The following is a 14,122-nucleotide window of genomic DNA, read 5'->3' as shown; positions in this document are numbered from 1 at the left end:
GGGAAGCATGGGGAGAAGGATTCGAATACTGAACCTCAGTACCCGCCACCTCAGAAGCCCCGGAGGAAGAAACTTTTTTCCTCTTGCGACTAAAAGCTGTGGAACAATGTGTTAGAAAAAGAAACTGCGTAAAGGTAAAGAGGGAAACACACTAACTGTCGCAAATAAGCCCTCGGAAGCCACAGGCTCCCGGCGGGTCCTCTGCGGGAATAAGAAATTGTTTTTAGTTTTACCGAGAATTGGAAGATCCTTCGTATCCCGAGCAACGAGCTGCATAGTCCCGGGCACGTCGTCTATCAAGACGGCCAAGAGGATCCCTTCAGCTACACGAACAGGTTAACATAAGACACTCGGGAAAACTCATCAGGAAAGACAGTAGTTTCTTACCTCCATTCAGCTTTTGGAAGTAAGGCACCTCATCTGGGTAAGGCCATAAATGACTCATCCCAGCCCGCATAAGAGCAGCTTCAGGGATGGGATGCATAGGCGTCGTAGTGCCGGTTAATTTTTCATGCCACCTATGTCTCTCCGGACAATCAACGTAGGGCAAAGTAAGTAAGGGTTGATCCGTTGAACGCCAATAGATGGATAACGGAACCACATCCTCCCGTATCCAGAAGAACTTGCTTGACCACTGGGAATCCATGAGAGGCGTATAGAAGACTACAGCTTTCTTGTCAGTTGGTAAACGGATATACCACCTGCCCCTACAGTGCATCTTGTAAAAGATTAAGAATTTTTCAATCTGAGGAACGATGCCATGCGCCCTACAGTAGAATTCGAAGTGGCGCATGCGCATTATTACTGATGCATGAAGCTGAGAAAGATGAAACATGTTCCCAGTAATAAGATTACCCTGAAACCGAGTAATCGGAAAATGAAGATTTCCAGAAGTGAAATATTCAGCATAAAGACCATCTTCCCCATCGGAGGCCGATTGGCTATAGAACCTGGAGCTGGAATTCCGGTTCCTACTCAGAAGCAATACCATAGGCGTTAACGACGTTCTGGAACCCTTTCTCATCCCAATCAATGGTGACGTGATCTATGGTTTGAAGTACTGGCCTAGAAGACACCATGTAATCTGCTAACAACCAATTAACACGAGCTATGATGAATATCAGAGGTTCGATAAAGACAAAGCAATTTCACAAAGGTGATAAAGAAGAAAGTGAATGGCCAAGGGGTATTTATACTGATCAAAATTAATAGGGTGAACAGTAAAAGGTAACCATCGGCCAATGATATTTTGACACGTCATGCGGGAAGATGAGCTGTTCAAAATTTAAAATTCTGATAACAGCTGTCAAAAACCTATAGACCTGTCAAATCCTCGTTCTGCGTGAAACAGTCATGTCACGTGAGCCACCAAAAAACTAGGCGTATTCCTAGACACGAATCGATGAGAGAAAAACTAAATGTTTAAGACTGATATGCCAGGCATTAAAGACAATTCAACTACAAAAAAGAACAAGAAAAATACAAGTCTTAGTATTCGCAGGTGATAGCCACGAACGATGAAAGTACCCGCGACTAAAGGTCGCGGATAAATAAACAAAAAAGAAGAAAAGAAGGCGGATAGACAAGCCCAAAAGCACATCAATCTAAGGAGCATGGCAAATACAGTATAGTGATGGAAAGATAATTTCATTTCATTACAAAGTATACTTACAAGACAGGAAGAATAGAAATAAAAATTACATAAGCTCCTAATCTCCTGATTCTTTTTGGCACCCTCTGCTTCCCTGAGAAGTTCATTCACATCCAGCCTTAAGTTACCCATGCAACATTCTTCGCGACAGTGCTCCTCTATATACTCTCAAAGGATAGATCATCAAAGGCGTCGAGATCAGCATCATATTCACCTCGGACGTCCCTCCCATGAAGCGCGAAGTCAGTAGACGGACGCCCTTCGTGGGCCATTGCGTAACCCTCTTGAAAACCGGCCTTCTGGCCTGCCCGCGAAGAACTAACAAGAAGCTTGGCAAGGCAATCCCCAAGCTCAAGTCCGTCTTTGATAAGTCCAACGACCTGCGACGAAACAAATCCATGGTTTATAAAACAACTAGAAAATGAGAAGCCTAAACTAGGTAACCTGGAGATTTACCTTGGTGAAGCCATATTTGAGAAGCCAATGTCTCTTAGCAACAACTTCTTCGTTCGCCTTCAACAAACCTTCATTCTCCCCAGCAAGAGCAGAGAGACGCCCATCCTTCTCCAGCAGCTCAGCCTTCAGCCACCGGATCTTTTCATCTTGGGCGGATAGGGAGCTAGTCTGAGAAGAGACCTGATCCTCCAATATTTTGTTTTTAGCTTTGATTGTTTGGAAGGCAGCGTCGCTCTCCCGAGCTTCCGCCCGGACAGCAACTCTGGCCTCCTCGACCTCTTTTAAATGTCGGGCGGAATGAGCCAGGACCCTCTCCCCCGTGACCCACCCTTCGAACATCTCACGCCTAGTAGACAACACATTAGCTAGATGATAGCTGAGTGTCTATGCTAGACTTTCCTGGGTGTGAGAGCGAAGGTGTTCACACTTGGGGGGGGGGGGGGGGGTAGTGCTCAAAGAATCCTAGGCAAGCACGCTGATCAGAAAATAGCGTGTCATTACCTAGGTTCCATGAGGGGCAGAAGGTAGAAGACCTCTCCTGTTGAAGATTCGAAGAGGAGGGTTAAGCAGAGCCTCCTACCTTCCCGCCAGCAGAAATGGGAGGACCCTCGGATGTACCTTTAGGAGGCGCATACTCCATTTTCGCAACCACCCCTGGGGTTGCATACTTGTGTCTTCAGTAACCTTAGTCTACGGTTCAGACTGTGGTGGTGGACGAGGAGCAACGATGGTCACTGATCTAAAATCCGTTAACAAATAGCAAAAGCAGTAAAACAAAAATCAATCAAGGAACGATGAACAGATACCTGCAGGCTCCTCAGCGGTGTTCTCATGGACCCGATCTCGAAGACGATTCCTTTTTAACTTCTTTGGGGCATGCTCCCTTTCAGCAGACCCAGACGCCTCCCCACTAGCGGGATTAGTAGTGGTCTTGGATGCCTCCCCTCCAGCGGGATCATCGGCAGTATGACATGCCTCCCCACCGACGGGATCATCGGTATCCTTGAACGCCTCCCCACCAGCGGGATCATCGACGTCAAAGTTACCCTATGGCTGGATACACCAGCAGTATCCGCCTTCCTCTTGCGGCGACGGACGAGATCTGTAATAGCATGCAGAACCCCCGCATGAAAACTACCTGAATTATCAGACCGTGATCCTTCATTAGTCGAGTCCTCACTAGAATAATCCTCGCTAGATGAAAGGACAATCGTTCCGTCTGATTGCATAACGTAAGAGGACAAGGGTTCAAGATATACACACCTTGGGCCACGACGGACTCGTTGACCTCAGGTTCACGACGCCCGCGGATAGGAAAACTGAAGTTTTCATTTGTTTGGTCAAGGATGGGCACCTGCCTAAGCTCCAGCGGGATTCGGTACATGTTCCCAACAATTGCAGGGACGAGGACTTCAAAAGTTGTGCCTTTCCCTGAAAAAAACAAGTTTAAAAAACGGGGGGGGGGGGGTGGGAGAGAAAAGATAAAGAATGATAACTTACCTCCATCATCCCTGGAGAAGTATGGGATCTCATCAGGGTAAGGCCATAAACAGCGCATACCCACCGACACTAGTGCAGACTCCAGAATAAGACCCATTGGAGTGGGAGTCTGCGTAAGAGTGGTGTACCCCTCCTGACCTTCCGCGTCAGCAATAGGAAGGTTGGAAAACTTTCGGGTCAAGGAGCGGCGGACCATAACGTCCGGAATGACGTCCGCGTTGATCCAGGAAAACTTGTTCTTCCATTCATGAACGCTCCGCGGAGGCTCAGTTCCTATGCCTTCTTTAGAACGGAAAACTGAACCACCCGCGGACTTGGATCTTGTAGATTGCAAGGAATTGATCCACAGACGGATCCACTCCCAATGCTCGGAAGCAGAACTCAAAGTGACGAAGTCTCATGAGACCAAATGGATGCATCTGAGATATATGAATCTTAGTTGCAGCAAGGAAACTGCTCAAGAACTTTGTGATGGGCAACCGAAAATTGCCAGTGGTAAAGAACTCCCCGTATAAAGCAATTTTTCCGGGCGGAGGTTTATCGGCCGTCGAGCCTGGGGAAGGAAGCTTTTGCTTCCAATCAGGCGCTAACCCATAAAGATGGGTGATGTCTTGGAAATCTGCTACTCCCCAATTAATCTAGATATTCTCCACGGTCCCTTTGGAACCCTCTTTCTTTCCACCAGCCATTGAAACAGAAATAAGAGGCACACAACAAGCTTGTTCCAGAAAGAAGGAGAAGAAGAAGATGGAAAGTTTTCAAGAAATTTTTGCAAGTAAACAGATAAATGAAACGCTCACCCCTTTTTATACACATTGCAATTAATCCGAAGAAGAGGGATACAACTCACTTTTTTGTAATCATCCAATCAGAAGATGACACGGTAGCCGGGAACTGACAAAAAACAAAACGATTTTGAATTATCCGCCTAAAACTACGTGCAAACACATCGTCAGTCACCCCTGACAAGACTCAGACTGAAGACGTCACATCGCAGATGGCGAAACAGTACCCCCAGTTCAAAAGCAACACGAAAAATTCACGGATTAACAAACTCGACCCACACCAAAGGGACAGAGCAGTGAGTCCATAATTCCACTCGCGACATCGCATCGCGGAAGAAACAATGGACTGGGGAACTTACAGAGGTAAGGTAGTAAAATTACCCATGGACCCCTAAACCAACCCGTGGATTACCAGTGAGCACCCGCAGGAGAAACCAGCGGACCAAAACTCTTGTAGTCATGATAATAAGACAAACTAACAAATTTACCTATAGTTCTGAGGACACGTCTCACGGGTCCCCATCACAACCCACAGATTACCATTAAGCATACGCGGGAGGAACCCGCGGGCCACACAAGGGACTCATAACGCATATGGTCCCCCACGTGATATGGAAGAGTAGTTGTAACAAACTACTTCTAGAAGATTCCCTCAACGCCCCCTGATAGCAACGTCGACCAATGGAAGGATGACACCTGGACACGTAATGGCCATCTCACAAACGTGCATAGATAATAGCCATCCCACAAACGGGACCAGGCTATCCATTTGGGTGAAAAAAGGAATATCTTGATAGTGACAACTCCACCAATCACCTTCCCCCACATCTGGCTATAAATACTAAGATCATCTCCTCAAGGTATTCATTCACTCCCACACGCTCTAAGCAATCACTTGTATTCATATTCGTTTCCGATCAGTGCAAGTACTTATTCTCACGCCGAAGGGTAGTTACGGGAAGACCCCCCACCATGTCGTTCCCGTGACGAGACTCACGGTGTTCTGTTTTACAGGCGCTCAGCTTGGATCTGACCTCGTCGTTATTCAGTAGACTCACACTTGGGGTAAGCGTAGGTTCGGACTTGTGTTTCTTCAATATGCATTACTAAAGTTACGCTTATGTTTTTTAGACCATCTCCAATAGGAGATTCTTGGGTGTTCTTAGAAGAAAAGAATGTGTATGTGGAAGAGAGAGATGATGAGGTGGAGGAGATATGAAGAGGCAAGATTCTTCCACAAGAATCTCTATTAACTTGATTTGTGAGAGGAGATGAAGGAGAGGGGAGAAAGAGAGAGAATGCATTTTTGGTGGGCCCATTGCCATGTCTACACACAAAAACACCATCCAAAAACCTCACTATTGGTGATGCTCTTATTGGCGTTGTTTATGTTGTACAATACTTATTAATTTATTTTATTAATTTCTTTTTAACTTAGGGTCCTACTAGGGACACCCACCACACGCCCTAATACGTCGTGTATAGGGCTATATGCGGCGTATTGGCGGGTTTTATAGAAAAACCCACAAAATTTGTCTTATTATGTTTTTTTTCAATTTTTTCTTTTCTTTTTTTATTATTAATGTTATTTATCAATATTATTATTAATATTATTTATTATTTATTATTATTGTTAGAGATTCAAAATTTGGCAAAGGGCATTTAGTAGTTGCAGAGCTTATTTGGGAAATTTGACATTGTCAAATGAACTTTCAATATTTTTGTGTGTGTCTAAATATATGAGCATTGATGATCAAAGTAAAAATAAGGGTATTAATGTATCATACTATTATAGCAAGTTACCTTAACATTTTGAATTAGTAACTTAATGCTCTTAAGCTTTCCATGAGACCATCTCTTTATGTTAAGCTTCCTACATCTTTTCATATCGAGTAAGTTGAAAAATTGCATGTAAAGTTGTGTGTCATTTTGTTTTTTATGTTTTTAATGATAAAATAAATAAATTGTTTTTTTATATTATATTAATAAAATAATAAATTTTTTTTAATGTTAATAAATAATTGAAAAACCCCCATCTAAACATAAACTCATCAAACTAATATCTCAATCTGGTGCTAGTTATGTTGGAGCAATGATCGAATTTCCATTAAACTGTTCAAATTATGGACAAATTTGGCGTATTAGGCGGTTTTTTTAGCAATTTGGGGGTGCTTTAGAAAACCCCTTTAACTTAAACATTTTTCATTCAAAGTTAAAAGAGTCCAATTACAATCAAGAGGCAGATAAGCGGGCAACAAGCTGCACCGCATCCTCCATTTAAATGACAAAACCGATCATACTGAAAACAAAGCTATGGTTCTTCGCTGTCGATAAGTTACCATTCTATTAAGTTTAAAACTAATATTTTATTATACCAACACCAAACGAGAGTACAAATTTATATCATTCATGTAATATTTTAATTATTCTATATATATATATTTTCTATTATTTAAAATTATTTTCTCTGGCCCGTGTATTACACGAGTCACTAACCTAGTATTAAAATATTTTGTCAACCTTATTATATAATTTTTATTATAAACAGAGTTGAAAATTAATAAAGTATTTTTGTTATCATAAATTAAATGGTGTTCACACGTATTAGGATGTGTAAATTTTGCGAAATATAATTACACACCGAACATCCAACTTTTTTTCTCATTTGTATTCTGTCTTTATGTTTAGTAAATATTAATATTTTTTTTTAGGTGATTGTTTTACAATTTTTAAGATCATATGTATCTAGAATCCGGTGGAATGTATAATTATATACTTCGGCTACCCGACGACGATAAACCATATATATTTACTATTTTGTATTTGACGTTCATGTATGATAAATATTTTCTGTGTTGGTAATTGCTTTATAACTGTTAGTATTACTTGTATATAAAATATTATAAGGAATGGTTAAGTGAATCTTGATTGTGATTTGTGAGTATGATGATAAGCATTTGCATGGTTGATTTTTAGCAAATTTATAACATCTTTGTTTTCTTAATCTTTATACCTTTTGTTTAATAAGATAATTTAAAATTACAAAATTTACTAAAGAGACTATAATCATTTATTGACAATAATTTTAATAATTACACCTTCATCGATCTCTCCATACTCCATAAAACGAAAGACCACAACTTAAACAGACAATCAGAAACAAATATAGACCGTCTTACAAACTATCATTTGCCCTTTCAGCTTATTCTTATGACACTTATATTTAAGATAAAAAAAAATTATAATAGAAACTGCCTATAGGCATTATTCTTCTTCTTATTCCTCATGTTCCTTAAATCATTCCTCACGCATCTAGGTGAGAAGATCATTCACCCATTCAAAATCTTGACGAGCCATTGCACCATCATTCCCAAATATGTCTTCACTATGCGCGGCGGCGGTACTGTAATTACCGTCTTTGGGACGAACCAGACCTGATCCAGATGCGGAGGCAGACGAGGTTGATGGAGAAAACATTAACCGCTGTTCATCGTTCCATGCTGCGAAAGGATCCATCCTGGCAGGGCTCACATTCGGAGCTTCATCACCTGCATTCAGGTTCATGGCTTGCATGCTGTGCACGAGTTCATTGTAGCCGTTACCAGCTCGTTCCGTCCGAGATAACCTGCTAGACACGTGAAACTGGAGAAAACCCTCCGCCGGATTGCACCGGCGAGAAGGGAGGTGACATCATATTATGCGTATCAAGAACAGAAGTAGGCGAGGGAGTGACCGGGTGAGAGATACCGCGATGACGGCCACAAGAGCCACAGATACCACCGGTACTGGTGTTCACATACGACCGAAGCTGGGCAGGAGTGTGCGCAAAAAAGCAGATCTTACGTTGACAAGTCGTCCCGTCTTTGCACGCTTGAGTGCGATAACGGGACGGGTGAAGCCAGTGCTCAAACACACCATGAGCAAACTCGCAATGGTCTCCACGGAAACAATATCCCTGACTAAAATCCGGACACAAAGCACCAGAATAAATAAACCGACGTGGACACCTCCTACGAGCTTTTTCACCCGGGTGAGCGAATGGGCACTCGGTCCAGTCATGCGATCGGCTTCGAGTACACTTCCGGACCTTGAATTCGTACATCCGAAACTGGTCGGACGCGTACGAATTAGAGTCATCTTCAGCAGCAGCATTAGGCAGGAATTTCTCGAATAGGTCGTCTCCGGTAATAACCCTCGGATGATAATGCTCATTATTATTATTATTACTGCTAATGTTACTTTTATTATTGTTATTATTATAATAATTATTATTATTCTGATGATGGTGGTGGTGCTGGTGACTCAGATGGTTATGCATGTGCATGGATGGCTGAGAGGACAAAGAAGTAAGTCTACGAGCAATAATCATACGAGGTGGGATGGTAATGTTTCTAAAAGATTTCATTTTGGATTTAAGGGACAATTGGTGGGCAGACTGGAACATGTTTTGATTATGTTCAGAACCACCATCCATGGTCTCTTTTTGAGTTTTACTGTTTGAAAGGGATGGTTTGTACAAATGGCAAAACCAAGTGTATATATACAAGGTTTTTAGTCAATGAATGACGAGAGAACATGTGACTAAGATAAGTCTCGGTGATTGTAGATGAATGCGTGGCATCATAGCATTACAAGCGTGTATAAGTGGCACTACGTTGAAGCCTCTAAAACATGCAAACATGTTTCTCTCTCTTGGTCTTTATTTATGTTTTCACCTTTCACCTAAATTGAGTCAAGTTGTATGCTTTTATTCTATTTTAGGCTTGATAGTCTGACCTGTGATGTAGCAAAGTTGTACCAATACTATAATTGGTTTTACATTTTTAATGCTTTTTATATAGCATTTAATTCACGTTTCTTATAAAATAGCTGGTAGGTGTTAGAAGATAGACATTTATGACAGAGATAAGCGAGAATTTAAGAACTTACTTCGATACTCAAGCTCCAACCAACATTTTTCCATGATTAAGCTCGACTTGAGAATACATACATGTAAAATAAGTTTATTTCTACTTACGAATGACTAACTAAACCTAACCTAAAACTCAAAGTTTGGGACATGTATTCGGTAGACTAGAGGTCGGGTTAATTTTAGAAAGATTCATTGACATGACACAAGTATGGTATTTGTTGATATATGGCCGATTATATCCGTTTACCAAATGAATACTTGTAGATATTTTATATTATTATTATTATAGTTATTATTAATTAACCTTTAAGTAATCGAATTATCCACTAATTATTTAATTTTTATATTATTTATATTTGACAACTTCCTGTGAAAACAAATTCATATAAACATTTATACAATACGAAATGTATTTGAATATCTCAATGTGTAACTAATAATATACTAGCACGATTAGACCCTTGATTAGTAATGACTAATCGGGACCCGGCTCGTATGGGACATGGTTTATGATCACATATATGACTAAGATTGCCAACATTCGTCTCACACCTGTCTAATTTACACTTATCAAATATAATGGCGTCACAATCTGCAGCCTTTATGATATGATCGTCAAGCCATGCCTTGTAACGAACCTATTGTGTATTTTGTGACAAGCCGCTAGGCTTTACACCATTTAAATCGCCATTATAGAACATTAAAGAAGGCATCAAAGGGAATAAATGAAGAACGTCACCATCTAGAGTTATACTCGGATGATGTTTAATTTCACGTTGTCAGTGTGCTCTGATCCATAGATGAGCACAATTAAGATAAGTGTGTTATAAGTAAATGTTATACCGAATTCATGGCTCCAGTCTTATTTGTGTATTGTTGTCGCAGAGGTGGGAGACGGATTTAGAATTACGGCCTTATCCCTTGTCCAGTATTTCATTTATATTATTTTGTTCTCAATTAAATAGTCAAAGAGTCGATTATGCTTTTGGCTATTAATACATGTATCCTATTTGAGTCAAGGTGTTACGCTTGGGCAGCTTACAGACCAATCGCCAATTTATCACTAATAATGACGTGGGATTTGCCACCCTTAAGATACAACTGCAAAGCCGCGTACGCTATGTAATGGCTCTATGATGTCTTTAATGATGGGCCTCTAATTCTACACCATTTAAACTATCATTAAATAACATTAAAAAGGTAAACATGAGGTAATAAACAAAGTACTTGATAATCTAGAGTTATGGTCAGGCCACGTTGTTTATTCCACATTGTGAACGTGCTTTAAACCACAATTGGATACTTAAGATGTTGTGGTATAAGTGTTGTGTTATAGCCATGACTCAAGTCTTATTTGTATTCATTGTTGCTTTGGGCTGAAGGAGGGTTTTAGAAATAGGGTAATATCCTTATTTGTCCACGATCCAGTATATAATTCTTCTTTATTTTGTTCTTAAAATAGTTTCAGAGTTTATTGTGTCTCTGACTAAAATGCATGTATCCTATTAAAGTTAACAGTGTGACGCTTGGTGAGTTGACTGTCAAATCGCCATCCTTTTTATACGTATCACTAAGACCATCTATAATAGGAGATTCTTATGTGTTTTTGGAAGAGAGAAATGATGAGGTGGAGAAGAGAAAGTGAGGTAAGATTCTTGTGAAAGAATCTCTAAAAATGTGTTTGTGAGAAAGGATTGAGGAGAGATGAGAGAAAAGAGAAGAGAGAGATGGTATTTTGGTGGGCCAAGTGTCATGTAAGCATCCAAAAACACCATCTAAGAATCTATCTATTGGTGATGCTCTAATGATGGCATGGGATTCATCGCCATTATGATATAATCATTGAGCCACGTCATGTGATGACTTTACGAGTTATTTAGTGGCGGGCCTCTGACTTTTACACCATCTAATTTGTCCTTTACAGCATTAAAGTGGTCAACATGTTATAATGAAAAAGAACGTCAGTCTACGTTATCTCTTCCATGTTGTCAACATGCATTAAACTAAAAAACTTGTGTTTAGGATGATTCTGGTGTAAGTAAATGTTGTGTCGAGTCCATGGTACCAGTCTTAATTAGGCTCATCGTTGCTCCGGATGTGGGGGAGGGGCTTCCAAGTTAGGGCATTATCCTTTCATGTTCCCAATCAAGTAAATTAGCCAATTTATTTTGTTCTTAAAATGGTCAAAGGGTTGATTGTACATCTGGCTGTTAATACATGTATCATATCAGAGTCAAGGTGTGACTCTTAGTATGCTAACGGTTCAAAACTGATGTGGTATTTGTCGTCTTTATGATATAATCAGTTAGCCACGTCATGTTCCTAGTCTGATATTTTTTCTAGCTTATGTTGTTAAAATAGTTAAAAAGCTTACTACACATATGCTTTTAATGCTTGTCGCCAAACCAAGTGAAAGGTGTCTTGTTTGGTAAGCTGACGATACAATCTCCATTCCTAGTTGTACTTATTATTGATGATGACGTGGAACTCTAGGCATTTAGGATAAAATCATTGAGTTGCATCATGTAACTCCCTCCCATGTCTTTAGTTGTTACAACCCCCATCCCTATACCCCAGGAGGGGAGCCGTGAAACGCGAACGGCGATATCGGTGTTTATTATTTAATACAATATGCATGATTTCACTCTACGCATGCCCCGGCTATTCCGCCTTCGGTCGGGGGTACGACAGCAATTTTGACTTGAAATGGTTAAATCGAACCATAGAACCAAAGAAGAACAAGAAATTGATATACCTATCAAGTGGAATTGAAAGATTGACGGAGGAATTGATGAAATTAGGGTTTGGTCGTCAATTTTTGCCAAAGGGGGCGGAGTGGTTCGTGAGTTATGAAAAGGAAAACCAAATTTTGATAAGAACAAGGTTTCTGATTTGGAGTACGTAGCACGACCCCGTTTTAAGGAGGCTCAGCCCCATGCTGCAAATTATAGACTTGAATTTTTCAAATGTTAGCAGCTTTTCAAACCGAACCCTCATTTAACGACCGAAATTTGATCAAATGATAATAGGTATGTTATAAACACAAAAGAAAACTAGAATTTTATTAAACTAGTGAGATTACACACATAGATATTTAGTAAAAATACGAAAAACACAACTAAACTAGCCGAAAACCGAGCCTAAAGGAGCAAAACAAGGCTTTTAATTATACCCAAATCCACCACAGCCGAACAGGTCCTGAATAAGGATGGACCTGCTCTCGTGGCCATGAGTTAGGTTAGTTGTAGGAGACGTTGCTCCTTAACGGCTTCTTGAAGCTTCTCAATTTCTTGCTCGAGTGCACCGACAACTTTCCTTCTGGAATTTCTTCACAAGACGCCATTCCATCTGTTTGTTATCCATTGGGTGTGTTTTTGGTAGGTATGAATGGAATAGTAAATGGATTTGCAATTTATAGAAGATCAGACAGTGGGCCATGATGTATATAAAAATATACATCTTTTTAAGCATTAAATAATCTCTAAAACTACATAGTTTATCATATTATCTTGTTCAAATAACTACTTATTGTGTTAATTTCTATTTTCAGGTATATTCCAACCTCAAATAAAGAAACAAGTGAGAAACGCGAAGAAAAACGAAGAAAATCAAAGAAAACAGCTCAACAGACCCCCCATGTTTTAAGCAGCACACCTCCCATGTTTCTATATGCAAGAAAATACAAAATCCTGATAGAAAAACACAAAATCTGTTGGACACCTAGACACGCTGGCGTGCCTCCATGAAGCACGCCAACATGGTTACCTTACAGAATAGGCAAAAAAATATATGGCAGATACCAAAACACGGGAGTGTGCCCCGTGAAGCACGCCGGTGTGGTGAGTTATCATGTACGATATGATAGAACAATTAGTGCACCTGAACATCTGGACACGCCGACGTGCCTTAGGAAACACGGGAGCGTGCCTTACTCTCTAAACAGCCTATAAGTAGGAGTGCAATGTGCATTGTTTGAAGTGTGCTTGGAGAGGTTTAGGACGGATTCTCACTAATAAATACTCACTTTTCACTTGAGTTGTAGTTCCATAAGAGAGTTAGAAGGCTTGGAGACTACCATCATCATCCATCACCATTGAAGAAAGAAGTGTCACCCATATTGGTTAGATTGTTCTAGTTTAATCATGTGTTTGTTATCTTCACTCTCTTTAATGTTCACTATAATGCTCATTTACCATCAAAAATCTAAGAAGAGGCTTCGTTCTAATTGATGATTATATTGAATATGTGAGTTTTTTTAAAGTACATGGTTATTTTGCAATTATCCTTTGATTAGACCTGTTTTGTTATCTTAAATCACTTATTCAAGATTGATGATTAACACTCATTCATGATTCAACCATGTTCTTGGAAACTAGAAATAGTAAAAAGAATATATTGATATTTTATCCAAAACATGTATCCTTGTGTTGTACTTAAAAATGATGAGATGCAAGCTATGATCAATTTCTCTAGTTTTGGTAATTTCGAAATAAAATTGTTAACATGATTGATTAGGTTATCATGCTAGTTAAAGAAATCATATGTTAAAGGAATGTGCCATCTCGAATATGCTTTTCTTGAGAAAGATTCCCAACTACCTGTAATCATTTCATCTCACTTTTACAAAGAATAAAAAGACAAACTTCTTATGGTATTAAAACACCATAAGAAGGCCATTGCAAGGAATATCATGGACATAAAGGGCATCAGTCTCTCCTTTTGTACCCACAAAATCCTCATGGAGGAAGAGTACAAACCCATGGTTCAACATCAAAGGCGTCTTAACCCCAAAATTCAAGATGTGGTGAAGAAAAAAGT

General features: G+C 39.9%; 1 pseudogene; it reads right to left on the bottom strand.

Moving 5' to 3' along the window:
* Nucleotides 1-7,704: 7,704 nt before the first annotated feature.
* On the bottom strand, nucleotides 7,705-8,866 carry LOC143590525 (zinc finger CCCH domain-containing protein 23-like; annotated as a pseudogene).
* Nucleotides 8,867-14,122: the final 5,256 nt, after the last annotated feature.

The sequence above is a fragment of the Bidens hawaiensis genome, unplaced genomic scaffold, assembly GCF_021521415.1.
Source record: "Bidens hawaiensis isolate Kalapana, Puna unplaced genomic scaffold, B.hawaiensis_p1.1 tig00038623_1, whole genome shotgun sequence".
Taxonomy (NCBI): Eukaryota; Viridiplantae; Streptophyta; class Magnoliopsida; order Asterales; family Asteraceae; genus Bidens; species Bidens hawaiensis.
This window is presented reverse-complemented; position numbering and strand designations above follow the sequence as displayed.